Source organism: Sapajus apella, unplaced genomic scaffold, assembly GCF_009761245.1.
Source record: "Sapajus apella isolate SASKATOON/1434 unplaced genomic scaffold, GSC_monkey_1.0 scaffold29, whole genome shotgun sequence".
In the NCBI taxonomy this organism is placed as follows: domain Eukaryota; kingdom Metazoa; phylum Chordata; class Mammalia; order Primates; family Cebidae; genus Sapajus; species Sapajus apella.
In genome coordinates, this window is record NW_022436969.1 from 18,735,227 (window position 1) to 18,757,896 (window position 22,670).

At 38.3% G+C, this 22,670-nt stretch overlaps 1 protein-coding gene, 1 long non-coding RNA gene and 1 pseudogene across 17 annotated transcripts in view; 2 read left to right on the forward strand and 1 right to left on the reverse strand.

Moving 5' to 3' along the window:
• Window positions 1-22,670, forward strand: part of PTPRM (protein tyrosine phosphatase receptor type M) — an 816,519-nt gene that overhangs the window by 377,191 nt on the left and 416,658 nt on the right. The window lies entirely within an intron of this gene.
• On the reverse strand, window positions 1,560-13,388 carry LOC116561590. Its single transcript, XR_004273499.1, has 3 exons — window positions 13,303-13,388; window positions 8,903-8,906; window positions 1,560-1,570 (listed from the first exon to the last, which is right to left on the reverse strand). It is a non-coding gene; the product is annotated as an uncharacterized LOC116561590 (long non-coding RNA).
• LOC116561613 lies at window positions 22,032-22,237 on the forward strand (annotated as a pseudogene).

Consider the following 22,670-nt stretch of genomic DNA (forward strand, 5'->3'; position numbering starts at 1 on the left):
ACATACAACATATATAACCCAATCTGATTAGTACCTGTTTATTCTTTTGTAATATGGATGGCCTAATTTATTTAGCCCCTCCTCTCTTGATGGATAGTCAGGTTTTGTTCATTAATAAAAAGGAATGTTTTAGTAAATATCTATAAATATATCTTGTATACAAATATTTCTCTTCCTATAAGTTTACAGTTTTAAGATAGAATTGCAGGGCCAAAGATACATGCATTTAAGACTTTAGGATGTGCTGTCAAGATTCCTTTCTACAAGGTTCTATCAAGCTATGCTCTACCAGCAAGGTGTCAGAATGTCAGTGTCCTCAAATGCTTTTGAGCATTAAATATTAATGATCTTTTAAAACTTTTAAAAATCAGTTTATTGGTTTTTAAATTGTATGTTACTGTTTTAATTCACATTTCATGTTTTCCGTGAAATATAAATTCACTATTTGTATTTGTTCCTCAGCAAACTGTCTATTTCTATCCTTAAGATCCTTTTCTAATCTTTTCCTTTTTCATTTGTAGGGATATTTTCTGTAATAGGGTTATTAACTATTTGTCATATGTTTTCAAAATGTTTTTCTTATTCTACCATTTGCTGTTGACTTTATTTGTGGTTTATTTTGTAATAGAGAAATCTTTAAATTGATCAATCATATCTTTTAGGGCTACCCATATTCATTAATATACAATAAAGGAATCATTGGAATATAAATCAGTTCAAACATTTATTAGTTTAGGTAGATGTGTAGATATGCAATTATGTTTGCTAAATGAACCATTGTTTCTTCCTAATGACTTCTTACTTTCTAGTCTTGTTTTAGAAGATATTTTTCTACATTTTTGTTGAATTTTTAGAAATTATTTTTATACTAAGGTATTTTAGCAGTGAGATTCTGGCCAAATAAAGGCTTGAGGGGAGGACTCCAGGGCTGAGGAGGCTGCTGGGGGCAGTTTCTTTCCACTTTAACGTTGTGTGAGGAGAATGGTCCATTCTTACCTTTGCCTGTTGCGTAATGTAGTGCCTGAGAATGTGGCAGGCAGCAGGTGACCACAGGAAAACCAGCTAAAAAGGCAGCTGCTATAAAAGCCGAGTAGACATACTGAGTCAAGTGCCCTCCACACCTCATTTTGGTTTGACCCATTTGTTTATTCATTTATAATTTAGTCAAATATTTTTGAGAATCTACTGAGAGGTATTCTCCTAGATTTTGAGGATATAGTTAGTAGGCAAAACTAACAAGTCACCTACCCTCCTGGACACAGCTTTCTAGTTTCTAAAGTTCTCCATTGGTGTGCAGTGCATGCACACATTTACATAAGCAAAGCTTACAGAGATTCACAGAGCAGTTGTAAAGAGGTGGTTCTAAAAGTCAACATAAATATTAGATCAGATAGGAGCATCACAAGTTAATTGTTTTAATCAGGATGTTTTGGGCTGCAAGTAATAGAAACACCCCTATATGCTAGCAATTAGGAAATTTATTAACTTGTATTAATGGGAAGTCCATAGGTAAGGCACCCTTTACAGTTTGTTGTTCAGTGACTCAGTAATCTTCCCAGGGACATGGGCTCTTTCCAAATCTCTGGTCTATTGGCCTCAACCCCAGGCTGGCTCTCTTTGTAGTGTTAAGGTGACATTTAAAAGAAACTAGGGAAACATCCTGTGTTCACATTTAATGTGGAGAGAAGAATATTTCCCCAGATATAGAATGTGACTTTTTTCTTTCAATCTTTTATGTCAATTAAGGACTGATAATAACTAGCAGATTTTCATGAATTCGTTGCCTTAGGGCACTTATTCTTCAACTTGAACGTACTTCAGTAATGACAGTGTACATCAGAGTCACCTGGAAGACTTGTGAAAAGATCCTGGCTGGTTCCTATACCAGATTTATGATTTAATAGGTTTAGGGTTGGATCAGGAATCCACATTTTTAACAAATTCCCCAGTGATGCTGATATTGCTGGTTGAAAACTACTGATTTGTACTAATGAAGATGCATCCTTGCCCCACACACCTATTAGAATGGCCAAAATCAGAACACTGCCACACATCGAATGCTGGGAGGATGTGGAGCAACAGGAACTCCCATTTGTTGCTGATGACAACATAAAAATAGGTACAGCCTCTTTTGGAAAAGTTGGTCTCAAACATACTCTTACTGTACAATCAGCAGTTATGTCCTTTGACATTTATCCAAAGGAATTGAAAACTTATGTCAACACAGAAACTTGCATACCAGTGTTAATAGCAGCTTTTTATTCATAATTTCTAAAACTTATAAGCAACCAAGAGGTCAGTAGGTGGCTAAACTATGGTGCATTGAGACCATAGAATATTTTTCATTTAAGAAGCTGTGAAGACACATAGAAGAAACTTAAATGTATATTAAGAAGTGAAAGATGACAATATGATAATGTACAGCTGTATGATTGCAACTACAGTAAGGTTCCACATAACAATCTTTCAGTCTATGGTAATCCCTTAAGATTATAATGGAGCTAAAAATCACCCAGTAACATTGTAGCCTTTGTAATTTCATAGCATAATGCTTTACCTTTTTTATGTTTAGATATGCAAATACTTGCATTGTGTTACAGTTGCCTACAGAATTCAGTACAGTAACATGGTGTATAAGTCTGTGGCCTAGGAGCAGTAGACTACAAAATATAGTCTCCGTGTGTAGTAAGCCATCCCATCTAGATTTGTCTAAGAGCACTCTGTGATGTTCATACAATGATGAAATCACCTAAAGATGTTTTTCTCAGAATGTATCTCTGCCATTAGGCAACCCATGACTATATATGACATTCTGGAAAAGGCTAAACTATGGATACAGTAAAAGTATCAGTGTTGGACAGAAGCTGGGAGAGGCAGGGATAAATAGGTAGATCACAGAGGACTTTTTCAGGTATCGAAATTATTCTGCATGATACTATAGTAGTGGATATATGCCATTATATAATTTCCAAAAACCCATAGAATATACCACACCAAGAGTGAATCCTGATATAAACTCTGGACTTTGTGTGATGCTGATTTGTCATTGGTGCAGTCTGTTGATAATGTGGGAGCCTTGGAGCCAGGGAAATGTGGGGAATCTTCATACCTTCCATGCAAGTTTGCTGTTAACCTAAAACTGTTTTAGAAGATAAAGTTTTATTTATAAAAAAAAAAAATAGCATCACCCTTGGGTCTAGGGATGGAATGAGCCATCCCTGAGCCACATGCTGTGGAAGACTAAATCACTGAGTAAAATCAAGGATTTGGGGAGCTGCTGGGAAGGAAGAGAGGAGAATGAATGCTGAGTAAGCAACTGACAGTGGCCAGTGTAAAGGTTGATATGAATTGAATATAATAATGGTAGTTGAATGACTACAGATAAAATGGGTAAGATTTATTTCTTATCTTGAGTAAATGTATTCGTTTGTTAAGTACTATCAGTCAGAATTGAGATCTGCAAAGAAACTTTTGAAAGAAAGCTTGATTTTAACATTTAAAAAAGCTTCATTTTAATATGAATATTAGAAGATTTGATTATGGGGATCAATTGGAAATCCATTCCTTGTACTTAGCATAGATCTCACCTTAGGTTCAGTTATAATAAGAAAAATTAATAATACTTGAAGTTTGTTTTGTTTTGTTTTGAGATGGAGTTTTGCTCTTTCTGCCCAGGCTGGAGTGCAATGGTGCGATCTCAGCTCACTGCAACCTCTGCCTCCTGGGATCAAGCAATTCTCCTGCCTTAGCCTCCTGAGTAGCTGGAATTACAGTCAGCTACCACTATGCCCAGCTAATTTTTGTATTTTTAATAGAGTTGGGATTTTGCCATGTTGCCAGGCTGGTCTTGAACTCCTGACCTCAGGGGATCTGCCTGCCTCGGCCTCCCAAAGTGCTGCGATTACAGGCATGAGCCTCTGCACCTGGCCACCTGAATTGTTTAGAGAATGTTGGCATGCACCTCACCATGGGTCCCTCATACATGTGCACACGTTGCAAGCAGAGGCACTGATGGTCTTTATTCTAGTCTAAGGAACAGCCTTGGAATATAGAGAGTATCTCTCTCTGGAGCATTGGGTGAGCTTTCTGGTTGTCCAGCATAAGAAAGATAATGTCTCTCTTGGGAGCAAAGCATAGACAGGTTTGCTTACTGCCCATAATAGAAGATTTGGTTTTCCTAACTCAGGGCTCTTTAGCTGTGATATAAACCGACTTCATGTGTAGCATCAACTTGGATTCCTCTGTGTTGCCCCTTGAGACTTTGGGGACAAGAGGAGCCAACAAGAACACAAAGCTCATGTATTTACTGTGTTATCAGTAGTATAGTCCTTTGTCTCTGGCCCAGGAGTCTCCTGTCTTCTGCCAGCATCCATGAAACTGTGGCAGGCAAACTTGTAGGCTTGAAACTTGATTACATCTCAGACTCCTCACAATTCTGGAGAGAATATATTTGAGATAAAAAATTCTTCATAATTTCCTCTAACTCTTAAATTTTGTTGACTGGGAAACTGAGGCTGGGATTAATAAAGTGACTTGTGCAGTTATGCAGTGTGTCTGTTTACAGAAGTGCTTGGCCAGTCCACTGCTACCAACCCCATCTGAGAACTGATGCCTGCCCCTCTCTGTGCACTTGCTTTTAGCCTCACTACAAAGCCAGCCTCTGTGAGTCTGCCCTATAGCTCTGGCTTAGGGTTGATTTAAGGATGGGATTGGACAGTAAGAATCTTTCACTTCAAGACAGAGCCAGAGAAAACTGACATGAACCGAGTGGAGTTTCTAGTCTTATATAACATACAGATATAAATTGACAGGGTTATTCAACACTGAGAGATATGTATCTGTCAGGGTCATTTAGCTGTAACTCTGAGAACTAGAATGGAAAACCAGCTGACCATCTCCACTGTTTTTCTATTTTGTTTGCTTGTTGCTGCAAAGTTTATTTTAAATTATAAAATGGGACTCTATTTGACCACTAAATGGACTCAATATGACCATGAAATATTATGCCTTGTGGCCCAGAGGCTATCTGGGTTTAGTGAGGTGGTCATATTAATTGTTTTGTCTGAAGGTAAGCTCTTGGCGAGCCTGTCATGCTAACTTATGAGGCGAACGTTGGTAACACTTTCTCTGTTACCTTAGTATATATCTTTTTTTTTAATAAAGAATTTCTTTGTAGTACTGTGAAATCATAACTCTTGTTCTATACTTTATCAATATTATATGTGGTCCTTATTCCATAATGATCAGTCTCAGCTTTAATTATTAAAAAGGTTTATATCATAATATTAAGGTTAGGATATTAAACATTATGAAGTGTCTGTGAGCATGTGACAGAGTGTTCTTTCATATAAATTCCAATACTGTTTTGTGATTTTTTTTTTTAAAGTCAGACATTTCTTTCCACCCTAAGAATTGCCTATAGTGACCTTTAAAAAACAGTGCTTCACCATGGAAGCTGACAGAACTGGGCTCTGGGCTCCCCACCTGTATTTTCACTGAGCCATAGGCCCATGGCAAAGAAAATTGAATGTTGCCTGGGTGACCTTATCTATAAGCTGGGTCTTTAATTTCATTGCTGGCTATATTGAAGCTATAGCTGTTGCCAAAGTGTCTGAAAACAAAAGGGAGGGCAGATAGATGATTTCTGCAGATGATCTGTGTGCAACCAACAGTGGAAATCACTGACCTGCCGTCGGAGAGTCCTTTGTTCTGGCCACCTTTGTCTGACCCTAAGTATACATAAAACATAGAAAAGTTCACTTCTAGGATAAATCCTAGAGTTTCTAAGATTGACTTCTAAAGGCATCAACAACATAGGTTTCTATGTATATAAAATCATTTGGGATTTGGGATGCGGGAATTACAATAGTTGGCAATTTGTAATTCTTACTGATACATTGGTTGGATACATTTGGAAACATTTTTAGAAACACAGATCTAAGCTAAACATCTCTTTTGGGCACATTATGAATCTAAGGTGTTTCATTTGAGACAAATGGTTACTGTGTTACATGACGTATTTATTAGTTCAAATGAAAAATACTTGTTTAAATTAAACCTCCTTTTCCCAAAGATAGTACAGAGCTCATAGTATGTATTTGCATTACATATTTTTTTCCAGGAGTTTATTCTGAGGAAATGACAACATTTTGAATATAATAGCAGAGATGAAATACGAAGTTGAAAAATGAGACTGGAAAAGCCCAGGCACTGGCATCTTGTGTTGTGCTAAGTGTTCCCTTGTCAGCTTGCAGAGTGCTGGCAGAAGCGTGGAGGGGACACAGGAGAAGGCTGGGATGGTGCTTGGAGGTTGGGGAACAGGCTGCACTGGCATTTCCAGTGAAGCAGCTTGGGACACGCTTCCTCTTTCTTCCTGAAAAGGACTGAGGGTAAGGGCCCACCCTGGCCCACACTGGGTTGATCCCTCCCAGGTGCCTGCATCTCTAGGGCTCTGTCCTTAGCCCAGCTCTCGCTCCTGCCTGCTGGCATGCTGTCTCCTGGATACCCCACATGGATTCCCTGGGCATCTCCAACTTCTCATCTCTATAGTGCAGCCAAGCATCTTACTCCTCCCCCTTGGCCTTGCCTTTCTTCCCAGCCCCGCAAAATATTTTGTTTTACCAGTGTCTCTTCCCTGAATAAATACTTCAAACTGCCCACTCATTTTGTCCTGAAACCTGAATTGCCCTTGACTTGTTTCACTGCCTCACCTCTGCACTAAATCAATTACTAAATCTCACGTATTCTCTTTCCTAGGTGTTTCGGTGTTTGGGAGGTTTCTCTGCAAAGCTGCTAGCCTAGCCTCAGCCACTACAGTGGCTCCCCATTGCACCCATATTCCCTCTGTTCCTCTCCAGATCTGCTCTACCCTTCAGCCAGAGATCTTTTAATTTAATATTATTTTTATTATTTTTAGAGACAGGTTCTTGCTCTGTCACCCAGGCTGGAGAGCAGTGATGTGATCGCAGCTCCCTCCAGCCTCAACCTCCTGGGCTCAAGTAATCCTTCCGCCTCAGTTCCCCCAGGTAGCTAGGACTACAGGCACACACCACCACACCTGAGTAATTTTTAAAATTTTGGTAGTGACTGCGTCTCACTATGTTGCCCAGGCTGGTCTCAAACTCCTGGGCTCAAACAGTCCTGCCACCTCTGCCTCTCAAAAGCACTGGGATCATGGGCTTGAGCCAGTATGTTCAGCCATCACAGGTCTTTTATAAATGCACATTTAGTCATACCATTTCTAAGCAAACAGACTCCCTAACACGCAGCTCCCTAATCCCCCTCCCCATCGCCTGCTCCCTGTTTCTCCATAATTCTTCTCATAGCCGGGCATACGAGATGCTGGGATTTCATGTGCTGATCTGCCTTCCTCCACTGGAGCATGAGCGGGCCTCTCAGGGCTTTTGTCTGGCTTGCTTGCTGTCCCTGAGTTGAGCCATTGAAGGCACTCCGGGAATGGAAATGAGTGGCTGGGGCATGTTCCCCTATTGTCTGGCTCTGGCCCCTCTCAATCAGTTCCCCTCATTTTTCCTGATTGCTTTCGCAGCTACAGCTTTAGCATTTTTATTTTCTTGAGATCAAGGTTCTCCTCCTGCTTAAGAAGCACCATGAAGGTTGAATCACACCTCCTCCCCCACCATCTGCCCATCTCTTCACTCTCTACTTAAATATCCCCTCCTCAGGGATGCTTTCCCTAAGCAGTCTCTGGATGATGAAGCTGTGCATTCCCTTATTATTTTTTAAACATCTAATATAACCGCTATATTGGAAGCCTCAAATTGTCAGTAACCATATCTGCCTTGTCTGCGAATGCACACACAATACCTAGCCTAGTGTAGGCTTTCAACAAATATTTTGGAGGCTGAGTCCATGTGATTCAGCCTAATCAGCAATGAATGGTCATTATTTTTTCCTTCTTGGAGCCATGTACATCAATTAAAGTGTGAGGTAGTCTCCTCTCTACCTCAGCCCCTATATTTTGCCCACCTAATTTTCCAGCTGAACCTCTCTGGCTCCCATACTTGCCCCAGGAGAATGATTGTGATGTGCCAGGACAAAGTACTGAAATATATATGAGTATTAAATATATGCAGTCATGCATCCTTAAACAATGGGGCTGAATTCTGAGAAATGCATCTTTAGGTGATTTGGTCATTGTGTGAACATCATAGAGTATTACTTACCCAATTGTACATAGCAGAGCCTGCTACACACCCAGGCTGTATGTGGTATAGCCAAGGCTTCTAGGCTGCAAACTTGTACAGCATGTTAGTGTACTGAATACCGTAGACTCTTGGAACACAATGGTAAGTATCTGTGTAGCTAAACATTGAAACATAGAAAAGGTACAGTAAAAACATGGCATCAAAGATAAAAATGGCACACCTGTACAGGATAGCTCCATGAATGGAGCTTGCAGGACTAGAAGTTGCTCTGGGTGTCAGGGAGCTAGTGGTGAGTGAATATGAAAGCCTAGGCCTAGGACATTACCATACACATTATTGTAGGCTTTACAAACACTGTACACTTAGGCTACACTAAATTTGTTTTTTAAAATTTGTGTCTTTAATAATAAATTAACGCTAGCTTACTTAAACTTTTGTACTTTTTTTTTTTTGAGATGGAGTTTTGCTCTTGTTACCCAGGCTGGAGTGCAATGGCGCAATCTTGGCTCACCGCAACCTCCGCCTCCTGGGTTCAGGCAATTCTCCTGCCTCAGCCTCCTGAGTAGCTGGGATTATAGGCACACGCCACCATGCCCAGCTAATTTTTTTGTATTTTTAGTAGAGACGGGGTTTCACCATGTTGACCAGGATGGTCTCGATCTCTTGACCTCGTGATCCACCCGCCTCGGTCTCCCAAAGTGCTGAGATTACAGGCGTGAGCCACCGCGCCCGGCCACTTTTCTACTTTATAAACATTTCAATTCATTTTTCATTATTTAACTCTTTTGTAACAGCACTTAGCTTAAAACACAAACACGTTGTACAACTGTACAAAAATATTTTTTATATTCTTATTCTATAAGTTTATACTTTTTCAACTTTTAAAACTTTTGTGATACCTAAGACACAAACACACACACTAGTCTAAGCCTACACTGGGTCAGGATCACTGATAGCACTGTCCACATCCTGTCCCACTGGAAGGTCTTCAGGGGGCAGTAACACTCATGGAGTTGCCATGTCCCAGAATAACAAGGCCTTCTACTGGATACCTACTGAAGGTCCTGAATGAGGCTGTTTCACAGTTAACTTTTTTTTTTTTTGGATAAGTAGAACAGATTGTAAAATAAGTATTAAAGGCCAGGTGCAGTGGCTCATACTTGCATTCCTAGCACTTTGGGAGGCCGAGGCTGGCAGATCACTTGTGGTCAAGAGTTTGAGAATAGCCTGAACCAACATGGAGAAACGCCATCTCTACTAAAAATACAAAATTAGCTGGGCATGGTGGCACATACCAGTGATCCCCAGGTACTCGGAAGGTTGAGGCAGGAGACTCTTGAACCCAGGAGGCAGAGGTTGTGGTGAGATTGCACCATTGCAGTCCAGCCCAGGCAACAAGAGTAAAACTCTGTCTCCTAAAAAAAAAAAAAAAAAAGGATTAAAAAGTATATTATAGTAAATCTGTAAACCAGTAACATAGTTGCCTATTATCATTAGCAAGTGTTATGTACTGTATATGATCTTATGTGCTAGTCTTTTATATGACTGGCAGTGCATATTTCTTTTTTTTTTTTTTTTTTTAATTTATTTTTTTTTTTTGGAGACGGAGTTTCCCTCCTGTTACCCAGGCTGGAGTGCAATGGTGCAGTCTCGGCTCACCGCAACCTCCGCCTCCTGGGTTCAGGCAATTCTCCTGCCTCAGCCTCCTGAGTAGCTGGGATTATAGGCATGCGCCACCATGCCCAGCTAATTTTTTGTATTTTTAGTAGAGACGGGGTTTCACCATGTTGACCAGGATGGTCTCGATCTCTTGACCTCGTGATCCACCCACCTTGGCCTCCCAAAGTGCTGGGATTACAGGCGTGAGCCACCGCTCCCGGCCCGCAGATTTCTTTACAGCACCATCACCACAAACACCTCACTGTGTGTTGTGCTATGATGTTAGGACAGCTTAGACGTCACTAGGCATCAGGAAGTTTTCAGCTCCAGTATACTCTGACCCATCAGAGTATGTGGTTTGTTGTTGATGGAAATGTTATGTGCTGTGTGATGGTAATCTTTCTCTGAGGGTTATTAAAAGTAAGGAGGCTTCTACAAGGCCTGTGAGGCCTCAAATTCATGACTCAGGGCCCTGACCAGGCCCTGTAGATAGTTCCTATTTGGCATTATCTGCATTTGCCATGATTCCGGCATTCCCTTTCTTATTTTCATGTCTCTTCAGTGCTGTTCACTTTCTCAGAAATGCCTTTTCCTCCTCTTTTCTTGCTTGTCAAACACACATACTTTCTTGGTATAAAGTAGGGATCCCCAACCCCCTGACCACAAACCAGGTACTGTCCATCTGCAGCCTGTTAAGAACCTGGCCACACAGCAGGAGGTGAACCCTGGGCAGGCAGGCATCACTGCCTGAGCTCCGCCTCCTGTCAGATCAGCAGAGGCATTTGATTTTCATAGGAGTGTAAACTCTATTATGAACTGTGCATACAAGAGATCCTTATGAGAATCTAATGCCTGATGACCTGAGGCGCAGGCTCCTTATGAGAATCTAATGCCTGATGACCTGAGGTGGAACAGTTTCATCCTGAAATTACACCCCAGACTGGTCAGTGGGAAAATTGTCCTCCACAACACCGGCCCCTGGTGCCAAAAAGCTTGTGGCCCGTTGGAATAAAGGAACAGGAACACCTGTCTTATTCATCAGACAGAGTCTGTGTCCTGCCTCTGTCCTGCCATAGCACTTTCAATATAGGCATTTGTCTCATAGGCTAGAACTATGCTTTTTCTCTCCAACTTTCTTATCAGTCTGTGTAAGACCTTAATCTTACCTTTTTTCTCTTGTGCATTAATGCCTGGCACACCCTAGGAGCCCAGAAAATATTTTAAACATTTAAGTAACTCCTCCTAGTTATGTCTCAATCAGAACTAGGAGCAGTTCTGCTTTCTACTTGCAATATATTTGCCTGTCTTCTTTGCCACTAACCTTCGTTGAGAAAATAATCTGTGAAAGGTCATTATCAAGTTATCTTAGCACTTATTTAATGTGTGTTTAACTGCTTTACTGTCACATAAAAACGTGCAGTAGTAAAATAAAGTAATAAAGCTGTCAATAAAAACCCCACTTCCACTCAATATTTAATGCTAAAGAGCCAGAGACATTTGAGATTTTCATCCATAATACTAAATTGATGTTATCAAGGTTGGTAGCTGATCAATTTGCCTTGAAATGCTGTTAACTTGATGAATGAAAATGTAAATTGTTAGAATATAGTGTGTTCTGGAAAACAGTGTGTTTCAGTACTGTTTCCGTACCAGCCTCCAAATAAGGTCAAGATAGGAAGCAGCCTCGTGCTATGAAGCACCTGGTGTTTCTAACAACCAAGGGCAATGATGACTGCTGATAAGCCACCGTACTCACTGAAGAGTCTAGAAAAATGTGACCACCTTCTTTAGAGCATCAGAGTTTATGAGGTAATGCCACGTCCATTTTTTTTCTTGTCTAATCCTCATAATGATTACAAGGGAGATGACAGTATCCTCATTTTCCAAATTGGGAAGCTTGGCTTCAAAGAGGTTAAGTGCTATTCAGAGGTCACACAAAGCTCAATACAATCCCAAATGTTTTCTGACTCCAAATCGGGTTCTTTCTACTATGATGTAGCTACTTCATTGCTAGGGAACTAAAAATTTCAAATCTATACAGATGTAGGAAATATTTAGAAAATCTACCTTTGCGATTAATAGTTTTAATGGTTTTTTTAATTTTCAAATTTTGTGGGTGTTTAGTATACACATGTGTATTTATAAATATATTTGTGTAAACAAGTGTAAAAAATATATACATATATATATATATATATATATATATATATATATATATTTGTCGGGGGTAAATGAGATGTTTTGATACAGGCATGTAATGCATAGTAACCACATCATAGACAATGGAGTTTCCTTCCCATCCCCTCAATCATTTATTCTTTGTATTACAAACAATCCTATTATATTATGTTAGTTATTTTAAAATGTACAATTCAATTATTATTGATGATAGTCACCCTCCTGTGCTATCAAATAGTAGGTCTTATTCATTCTTTCGTGATTAATATTTAAAGAGTAAACTTCAAGTAGTGTCCAGGGGATAGGTGGACTCTGGAATAGTTGTAGAGTTTGAGTGTACACAATCCCTGATGCAAATGAAAGTTATTTCAGAGTCAGTATACATTTCAAAAATCTCTAACCATTTGTCCCTGACAGTATAAAGCTTTCAGAATTCTGCAGAAAAGTAAACCTTTATTTCAGAATTATACTTTGAAGTTTGAAGATAAAAGGAGAGCTGTCTAAGTCCCAGTTCTCAAATAGATGGACTAAAAACATTTTAGAAAAATTCTGGAGAGCTTATCAGGATTTGAAATGAATGTGATAACAGGTCCCCTATAGTCAAGTCCTCAGTATGGCATAACAGGGTTAAAGCAGCTCAGCCCAGACTAACGCATACAAGAATCAAAGCCTTTTGCAGGTTTTGAAATGTGTTTCATTTTCTCAGGAAAGAGAAAAGCAGATTCCTTACTTTTATGTACCTGGTCACCTAGGAGTATTTTCTACTCTATGGTTCTGGTCCATTCTTAGAGCAATACAGAGAAACACAGGGGAACTTGTTCAAATCTGTGATTGCCAGCTGTTGCCTGGACAGTGTTTCCTATTGCCTCTTGGTGCCAGAATAAGCTGGCATTGTTTTGGTGGGGATTGGAAACCTGTGCCCTGACATGGAGAATAGTGCATGCACATCCCCAGCCAAGGCCAGTGAACGAAGGTGTCATGGCCTGTAAGAGGTTCAGCTGTAACACCTGGTGCTATAGTTACTCAACATCCGTATGCAAGAGAGGGGCTAAATTGTGAACTAAAATGGCCTAAATTTAGCAAACGTTTTAAAAATTGGAAAATGTCTTTATAGACAGTAATTTATAGTGGAGGTCTGAGTTGGACTGAATATGTGTTCCTCCCTGATTCCTTTGCTATAGTTGTAACCCCAGTATTTTAGATTGTGACCATAGTTGGATAGGGCCTTTAAGAGGCTAATTAACTTAAAATGTGATAATCCATTATGAATGGTGTCCTTGTAAGAAGAGGAGGTTAGGACACAGGAGAAGACCACGGGAGGATGCACCGTGAAGACAGTCGTCAGCAAGCCAAGGAGACAGATCTCAGAAGAAAGTAACTCTGCCAATGTCTTGATCTTGGACTTCGAGCCTCCAGAACTATAGAAAGTGTGCTTATTGTTTAGGCCACTCAGTCTAAGTTACTTTGTTAAGACATCCCTAGAAAATTTATTCAGCTGGTAACCCCAACATGGGGACTGTCCGTTAGACACAGCAATTTCAAGCTATAACTTGTCCTCCAAAAATCTGTCTTTAATTCTCTATTCCCCACAGTGAGTCTCTTGAGAAACAAGTGTAAAAGTTTATTTAACCCTTGTTCAGTTGTGTTTAAATATTATTTTATAAGGGTTGTTCTTATAGTTAGAGGAAAGTTGACTTAGTTATGATTATGTTAGTGGGTTGAAGCTGGCTAAGCCACAGTAAGGGAGCAAGTGGATAAATGTTTGTTATGTTTAATTATTCTTAATTTATTAATAACATAAGCTGTTGATTCAGAATACTTAACATATAATAGACATGAGAATCAGTGATTGGGAGAAGATTGGCCATGAATGTTTCTTGGCAGGCTTCCTGTCATTCCACTGGGTCCATAATCTGCGGCGAGCTGAGACAAACCTACAACAAACAGGTCTCAGTTATTCTCACAGGAATAGAGGATGGGGAACGGGGACCCCGGACTCCAGGGCACAGCTGAGACTGATGCTAAAATTAACCTGGGGGTGTTTTCATTTCTATTTTGTCTGGTTTAGAAAACTCATAAAATATAAGTAGATTTAATACACATTAAATCACATTATCTAATTTTTAAAACATTATTAAAGGCTAAAAACGTTTTCTCAGAGTATTATGATTCACTTTTGTTCACAGTCTTCATGGATTTATTTTGAAATTTTAAGTAAACAGAAACTTTTCATTCTTTATTGATGTCTTCATAAACAAATATGTATTTGAAAATGTAAATGATGGCAGGCACAGTGGCTCATTCCTGTAATTCCAGCACTTTGAAAGGTGGAGGCAGGAGGATCGCTTGAGCCCAGGAGTCCAAGACCTGGGTAACATAGTGAGACCCTGTGTCTACAAAAAAAAAAAATTACCCAGGTTTGATGGCATGCACCTGTCCTCCCAGTTACTCAAAAGGATCACTTGAGCCTGGGAGGTTGACGCTGCAGTGAACTCTGATCATGCCACTGCACTCCAGCCTGGGTGACAGAGCTAGGCTCTATCTCAAAAAAAAAAAAAAAAGGTAAATGATTTAGAAACGCTTTCAATGATCTGAAATTTTTGGTAAATAAACATAATCCTTTTATTAGTTTATGGTTTTAAAAGTAAGCCCTTTCTAGCTTTGATTAAAAGAAATGAAAAGGTCTTTAAAATTTTATATCATAATAAGGTATACATTAATATATTTATCGGTTTAACCATTGTAAATGTACAATTCAGTGTCATTAAATGCGTTCACGGTATTGTGTAACCGTCACCACTATCTGCACCCAAAACATTGGTATCATCCCTTACTAAAGCCCTGTGCAATTAAATGACAACCTCCACCTCTCCCCTCCACCTAGTCCCTGACAACTTTTGTTCTGCTTTCTTTCTCTGTGAATTTGCATATTCCAGGTATCTCATACAAGTGGAATCATACCATGGTTTTCTATATGTTTCTGACTTACTTCACCAAGCGTGATATTTTCAAGATCGATTCATATTGGTGGCATATATTAAAATTTCCTTGCTTTTGGTGGCTGAGTTATATTATATTGGTTGGATATACCACTTTTTGTTTATTCTTTCACCTGTTGTTGGGCATTTTGGCTGCTTCCACCTTTCTGTTATTTTGAATAATTTTATGAACATTCATGTACAATATCTGTTTGATTTCTAAGGGCTTTCGATACAAATTAGATTTAGGCCCCAGAAAATGTCAGATTGGAGATCAAGTTCACTGTAAGAGTGGGGAAAACCATCTACAGAGCAAATAACTATTGCTAAGATTAGAAAATATAGTACCTTTAGGTACATATTGACTATTATTATTAATATATATAGTCAATTAATACTGGTTGGTCATAGATAAGTTGAAAGTTCATTGTCTGTTTGTTTTGTGGTTATTAAGTTTGCCTTAATTACCACTGACACAAGCCTGAGAGGGCAGCAGTGTTGATGGGTGTGGCTAACTTTTCCTGATTTCCTAATTGCAAGCAAAGTAACAGGAAAAATTAAATGACTTCTGGTAACTGGCATTACTGTACCAAGCCATGGCAGTATGTCGGCGGCTTGTGGGTTCTGCTGAAATTTGTACTCACCTTGCTTTCATATTGCCATTATTGGCCCCAAACCACTCTTGGTTCATCTTAACATAGTGCTTTATTTACAGTGCATGTTAATGTTTATTTCTTAACACGAATTAAAATTTAGCCATGACTCCTTGAGCAGGACATGTAGCATAATAAGAAGGACTTCTGTATCTCCTTACTCACTATGCATATGGGATTTCTTCACTTCATCCTGCTAGATAACATCCTGTCCCCTTATTGACTTCAGTTTTCCTAGCCTAGCCACTCAATTCTTCTTGGTTAACATCTTTTTTTTTAACTTTTGAATAACAGTTTTAATGTTGAATTCATTTACTTCCACACACTTTCTATAAGTTTCCAGAGTAGGAAAACCATTCTTATATTATTCGCTGGCCATCATCTGTTCTCATACTCCTCACTTCACCTCTCATGGGCCTCACCTTTGTTGTCTTCTTTTGTGAAGCTCTTCAAAGCTTTCTCTTTTCTCAGGATAATGTTTTCTCTTTACATTTTCTTTCTTTTTTTATTTTTTATTGTTTTTTGAGACAGAGTCTCTCTCTGTTGCTCAGGCTGGAGTGTAGTGGCACTATCTCAGCTCACTGCAACCTCTGCCTCCCAAGTTCAAGTGATTCTTGTGCCTTAGCTTCCTGAGTAGCTGGGATTACAGGCGTGCACCATCATGCCTGGCTAATTTTTGTATTTTTAGTAGAGACAGAGTTTCACCATGTTGTCTAGGCTGGTCTTGAACTCCTGGCCTCATGCGATTCACCCGCCTAGGCCTCCTAAAGTGCTGGGATTACAGATGTGAGCCACCACACCCTGGCCACTCCTGATATTTTCTGATCATTTACTCTTTGCATCTATTCTAACACTAACTGTCATGTAAAATGCACCAATGCCTTTGCATTTTTGCGGTGTGAAGAATCATATTCTGAGGTTTGATTCTCCTGATCCTTCATTGTAGCTAGTTTATTTTAGATTATATTCTTTTAATCAGAAGAGACTATGTTGACTTACTTTGGATAATGTCACATATAGATTGCTGTATAGTAAATGGTTTCAATGATAGTATTTTTGAGTGATAACTACTTACAAGTATTAACAAGAAGAATATAAAAATTATTCAGTATTCAGCCAAAATATTGTAGGGTTAAAAGTTTCACCTGGGTTATTTTTATGATTCAGGAGTTCTTCCCAAAAGGAGGACAGTGCTGATTTGCACTGATTTATGAAGATGATTTTCTTAGTCTTCCACCCTTAAGGCTTAAACAGAGGAGGTTTACATGTAAACAGTCTACACTGATCACCAAGACAGAGAAGTGTCTTCTCCCTTCTTGCTGCCCTTTTTTTCTTTTTCTTTTTTTTTGAGACAGAGTCTTGCTCTATCACCCAGGCTGGAGTGCTGTGGCATGATCTCAGCTCACTGCAACCTCTGTCTCCCAGGTTCAAGCGATTCTCCTGCCTCAGCCTCCCGAGTAGCTGGGACCACAGGCGCATGCCACCACGCCTGGCTAATTGTTTATATTTTTAGTACAGACCAGATTTCACTGTGTTAGTCGGGATGGTCTCAATCTCCTGACCTCATGATCCACTCACCTCTGTCTCCCAAAGTGCTGGGATTACAGTTGTGAGCCACTGCCCCCAGCCTTATGCCCCCTTTTTAAAAGTTGTTTTTTTTCCTTCAAGGATAGACTCTTTGTTAATGTTAGCTAAGTTCTCTGTGTATAAATGATGGTGGGGCCTGGGGACGGGGCATGGGTGGATTGCAGGAAGCTTGTCTCAATGTGCCAGGTTTTGCAGGCAACAGGGTGTAGTAATGGTTTCTTATATGAATGATTGCTATAGCTAATGTAGGCCTTGTGAAAATGATTCAGATTAAGCTTCTGGTTTTCTGTAAGCCTACTGACCCAGGATAATTGAGTGGAATTAGTGAATTTGTATTCTTACAGTTAATAGCAATATATTCTTGAGAATGTTGAAACCATGAATGAGGTCCTTAATTGGCTTTTCTGCATCTTCTGTGACCTCAAGAAGGATTTCATGAGAGCACTGGGGAAACTTTAAAAAAATACTCTTTACAAACACTTCACAACTCACTCACTGTTAAACATGATTTATGCTGATAACTGTGCTAAAGTGAGAAGTAATACAAAATAGGTGATGTAGTAGTTGTTTTACTCAAGGGGCACCTTGCCTTCAACCAGTAGAGGATTGTGGTGACCTTACCAGTAATGTCAATGGAATTACTATTAATTGTGACTGAAAAAAATGGCTTATGACTAGAAAGAAAAGAAGGGAGGGAGAAAAGGAAAGCTGTAAGAAGGAAGGAATGGAGGGAGATGAGGTGGCAAAGAACAGAGGCAAATCTAAGGCAATCCTCAGAAGTAGTAGAGTAAAACAGAAATATTGGCTTGCAAGGCGGTAGCACATAATAGAATCTCAGGGTCTAATTTCATTAACATCCTTGCAGCAAATAATCTTTCTGAAAGAAAGGAACCAGCTACACCAAGGAGATTTGTATTTTTAGTAGCAACCAAATCTAGCAACTTTGTGAACATCTTTGCTTTGGTTTTGTTTTAAACTAATAAAATCTTGGCTGCCTCACCCAGGAGAGCTTGTTCTCATTAGTAACTGACACAAAGGGTTTTGCTGATTGTCAACATGGTTTGTGATTCCCAGGAAAAGATGATCAGTGAATGTTATAAAGGCCCATAGGTTATGAGATGTGAGTACGAAGCCCAAAACTTATGGAAATTATGTAGGAAAGAACCCATCATGAGATACGTGGATGATATTTCAGAGTGTCAGGAGATTAACAAAGTCTCTAGAGGTATTTATCCAATATGATATTTATTGGGCATAGGAAAAGCTTTCTAAACCATTGATCAGCCTCCAGTAAAATATATATGTTAAGGGAAAGAAAGTTAGGCAAAAAGAAAAAGAATCTGTGACTCCATTAAGGAACAAGAGCTACTTTGCTTAAATCTGTTGTGTATTTTCCTCTGTACCATGCCCTGAGTGGATAGGAGAGAGAGTTATTATGACCTCATTCCTGCTCCCACCAGAGCAGCTGCACTAAAAGGTGTTTTATCTTTTGGGGTTCTGGGTATGATCTTGTTTAACAAGATATCTTGACTACAAAAGTATAATTTATTTTTGAACTATCTCCCTAAATCATTTGCTTTATTGAACATGGAAGCAATGGAAAAGCTTCATACTGCAATCAAAAGTTGTTTCATTAGAGAAAATTTATCCACAGGAAATGATGATATTAAGTGTCAAAGCATTGTTGGTTCACTCAGTGCCTTTTTAGGGTTCAGAAGTACTTCCTTTTTACAATTTAATGGCATAAGTGAGAATACAAACTTCTCATTTGCTAATACCTCTAAATATCTTTCTTGTCATCATCATCATGAATAAACACATACAGTTAGGTAAACAGTAGATCCAGGGAGCAGGGGCAACACAAAGTTGTGCTTGAATTTTCAGTTTATTTGAGAAACAAAACACTCACATACGTACACAGAAAACTTGGCAGTACAGTACAGGAAGTCCTTACTTAATGTCATTGATAGGTTCTGGGAAACTCTGGACCTTAAGAGAAACAGTGTGTATCAAAACCAATTTTACCATAGGCTAATTAATATAAATGAGTTAAGTTACTATGTGATTTTTCTGGTGAAGAAAACATCACCAACCTTCAAAATAAAGACCCCAAAACCTTCTAAACATTGAAACAAATGTGAGCTAGGTGTAAATGTAAGAAAGATTAATAAAAACAAGTAAGATAATTTTCCAGTTTTTCGTGAATGACTGAATGATGAAAGTAGTAGCAGTGGTGGGTTAACAATACATATTTACAAAACAAAAGTTATTATGAGCATCTCCTACCATCCTACCACCTCACAATTAAAAAATAATTAATGATATATCATAACAAAGGCTTTCTGGCACTGAAGAATTTAATGAATGAAACAAAAATACAGTTGAGACCTTCAGCAGTGGATTAGATCAAATAGAAGAAAGAATTACTAAACTCAAAGATAGATACGTCTTTTGAAATAACCCAGTCAGACATAAATGAAAGAAAAAAACAACTTTAAAAAGAAGCCCTAAATGGCATATAGGACACTATCAAGTGAACAAACATTCAAATATTGTGAATGCCAGAAGGGGGATAGAAAAAAGCATAGAAAAACCTATTAAATCTGGAATAATAAATAAAAGTTTCTTAAATCTTAAGAGATATAGACATCCAAGTATCTGAAGCTTAAAGATCTCTAAATGTACTTAACTCAAAAGTCTCCTGTTTGAGGCACATTATAGTTAAACTGTCAAAAGTTAGAGAGAGAATTATAAACAATAGAAAGAAAAAAGTGTCAAGTCACATGTAAGGGAATTACAGCAAATTTCTCTGCAGAAACCATATAGGCCAGGAGAAAATTGAATGATACATTCAAAGTACTGAAAGAAAGATAAAAAAAACTCCTGGCCAAGAATACTATATTGACCAAAGCTGCCCTTCAGAATGTAAGGAGATACAAAGTCTTACCCAGACAAACAAAAACTGGTGGAATTTGTCACCACTAGACTGACTGTATGAGAAATGCTTAAGAGAGCTACATCTGGAAGTAAAAGGATGCTATCTGTCACCATGAAAACACATTACAGTATAAAATTTACTGAAGGAGAGGATACATAAATGATAAACAGAAAGGAATGAAATGTTATTACTACATAAAGCTACCAAATCTCAAAGATCAGAGAGGAAAAAAATGAAAAAAGGATTTACAAAGCAAAAAACAATGAAGAAAATGACAGGTTTAAGTTCTCACCTGTTTATATTTAATAACAACCTTGCATATAAACAGTCCCAATTAAAAGATATGGACTCACTGAATGGGTGAAAAAAATAATAATAACAAGACTCAACCATATCCTGCCTACAAGAAACTGACCTCACCTATAAAGACTCATTAGACTGAAAGTGAAGAGATGAGAAAAAAATATTTTATGCAAAAAGAAACCAAAACTCTGCAGTAGTTACTATACTTATATCAGACAAACTAGAACTTTAAGTCAAAAAACATAACAAGAGACAAGGTCACTACATAATTATAAAAGGATCAATTCAGCAAGAGGATATAAATTACACACACACACACACCAATACTGGTGCATCGGATATATAAAACAAATATCACTAGCACTAATGGAAGAGATAGACTTCATTACAATAATAGTTGGGGATTTCAACACCAAACTTGCAGCATTAGATAGATAACCTAGACAGAAAACCAGCAAAGAAATACTGGACTTAACTACTCTACAAACCACATGGACCTAGCAAACATTACAGAACCTTTCATCTGACAACTGCAGAATACACCTCATTAGCACATGGAATTTTCTTCAGGTTACACCACATGTTAGGCAACAAAACATATTTCAGTAAATATAAAAAAGTCAAAATCATTTCAAGTATCTTATCAGAATACAATGGCATAAAACTAGGCATCAGTAACAACAGAAATGTTGGAACCTGGAAAAATATATGAAAATTATGTAATACACTTTTGAATGATCATTGAGTTAGTGAAGAAATGAAGAAGTAAATAAAAAAAATGAAACAAATGAAAATGGAAAGGCAACATACCAAAACCTATGGAATTCGGCAAAAGCAGTTCTAAGTGGGAAGTTTATAGTCATAAATACCTACATCAAAAAGTAGAAAGATTCCAAATAACCTAGTGATGCACCTCAAGAAACTAAGAAAAGCAAGAACAAACCATGTACAAAATTAGTAGAAGGAAAGAAATAATAAATATCAGAACAGAACTAAATGAAATGGAGATAAAAATAGAAAACAAAATGAAAAGTTGGTTTTGAGAAAAGATAAAATAGATAAACCTTTAGTTAGACCAAGAGAAAAACAGCAAAGACCCAAATAAATTTATAACAAAAAGAGACATTACAACTGATACCACAGACATAGAAAGAATCATTAGAGACTGTTAGAAACAACTAAACAACAACAGATTCCTGGGCACATATAATCTTGCAGGGTTGAACCAGGAAAAAGTAGAAAACCTGAACAGACCAATAATTAGTAATGAGATTGAATCAGTAATAAAAAACCTTCCAACAAAGAAAAGCCCAGTATCAGATGACTTTGCTGCTGAATTCTACCAAATTTATAAATTAGAACTGAGACCAATTCTTCTAAAATTCCAAAAATTTGAAAAGGAGAGAATTCTTCCTAACTCATTGTAATAGGCAAGCATAACCCTGATACCAAAACCAGACAAGGATGTGACAAATGAGAAAACTACAGGCATCGTCATCATGAACGTAAGTGTAAAAATCCGCAACAAAATATTAACATAGTAAATCTAGCAGTACAGTAAAAAGTTACAAAGACTACATTTCAGGGATCATTTCTATAGTTCATTACTAGAGAAGTTTCTCTGAATGGGTAGAGCACTCCTCCATAAGGAGACACAGCGTTCTCTTCTGAGTATGAAGCTGACTCTTTGTGTTGCTTTGCTGCAATTTCCATGTACCATTGATGATTGTTCTTGTTCTTTGCTTTGGGAGAGTAAGATGGAGGGGATGTAGTGCTTCCCATTTTATTGTTGTGTTTTTGTTGTGCAAGGGGGTGGTAGCTCATTTAGCAGGCAAATTGTTTTGAGAACATGTCAAGTGAGAAGTTTTTTTCTTTGTTCTTTGCTTACTGGAGGGATCTTCGTGGGGTGGGCTGCCTGGTTTGTCACATGGCTCTCAAATATGGTTTTTCTAATTCCAGTATTCCTTGTTTTTTCTGGACTTCTGACGGTTTTTTTCTATGTATTGTTTTCAGAAAGTTTGTTATTGCTTAGTCCGTTGTGTTCAGTTCTCTTCAAGGTTTTGTAGAAGGGTTTGCTAGTGAAGAGACTAAAGTTTTTTTTCTTGGTAGATAAAGCATGTTTGAAATTACGCATTTACTCTTTTTTTCCTTTTTTCTCTTTCTTTCTTAAAAAAAAAAAAAGATACACCATGATCAAGTGAGATTTATC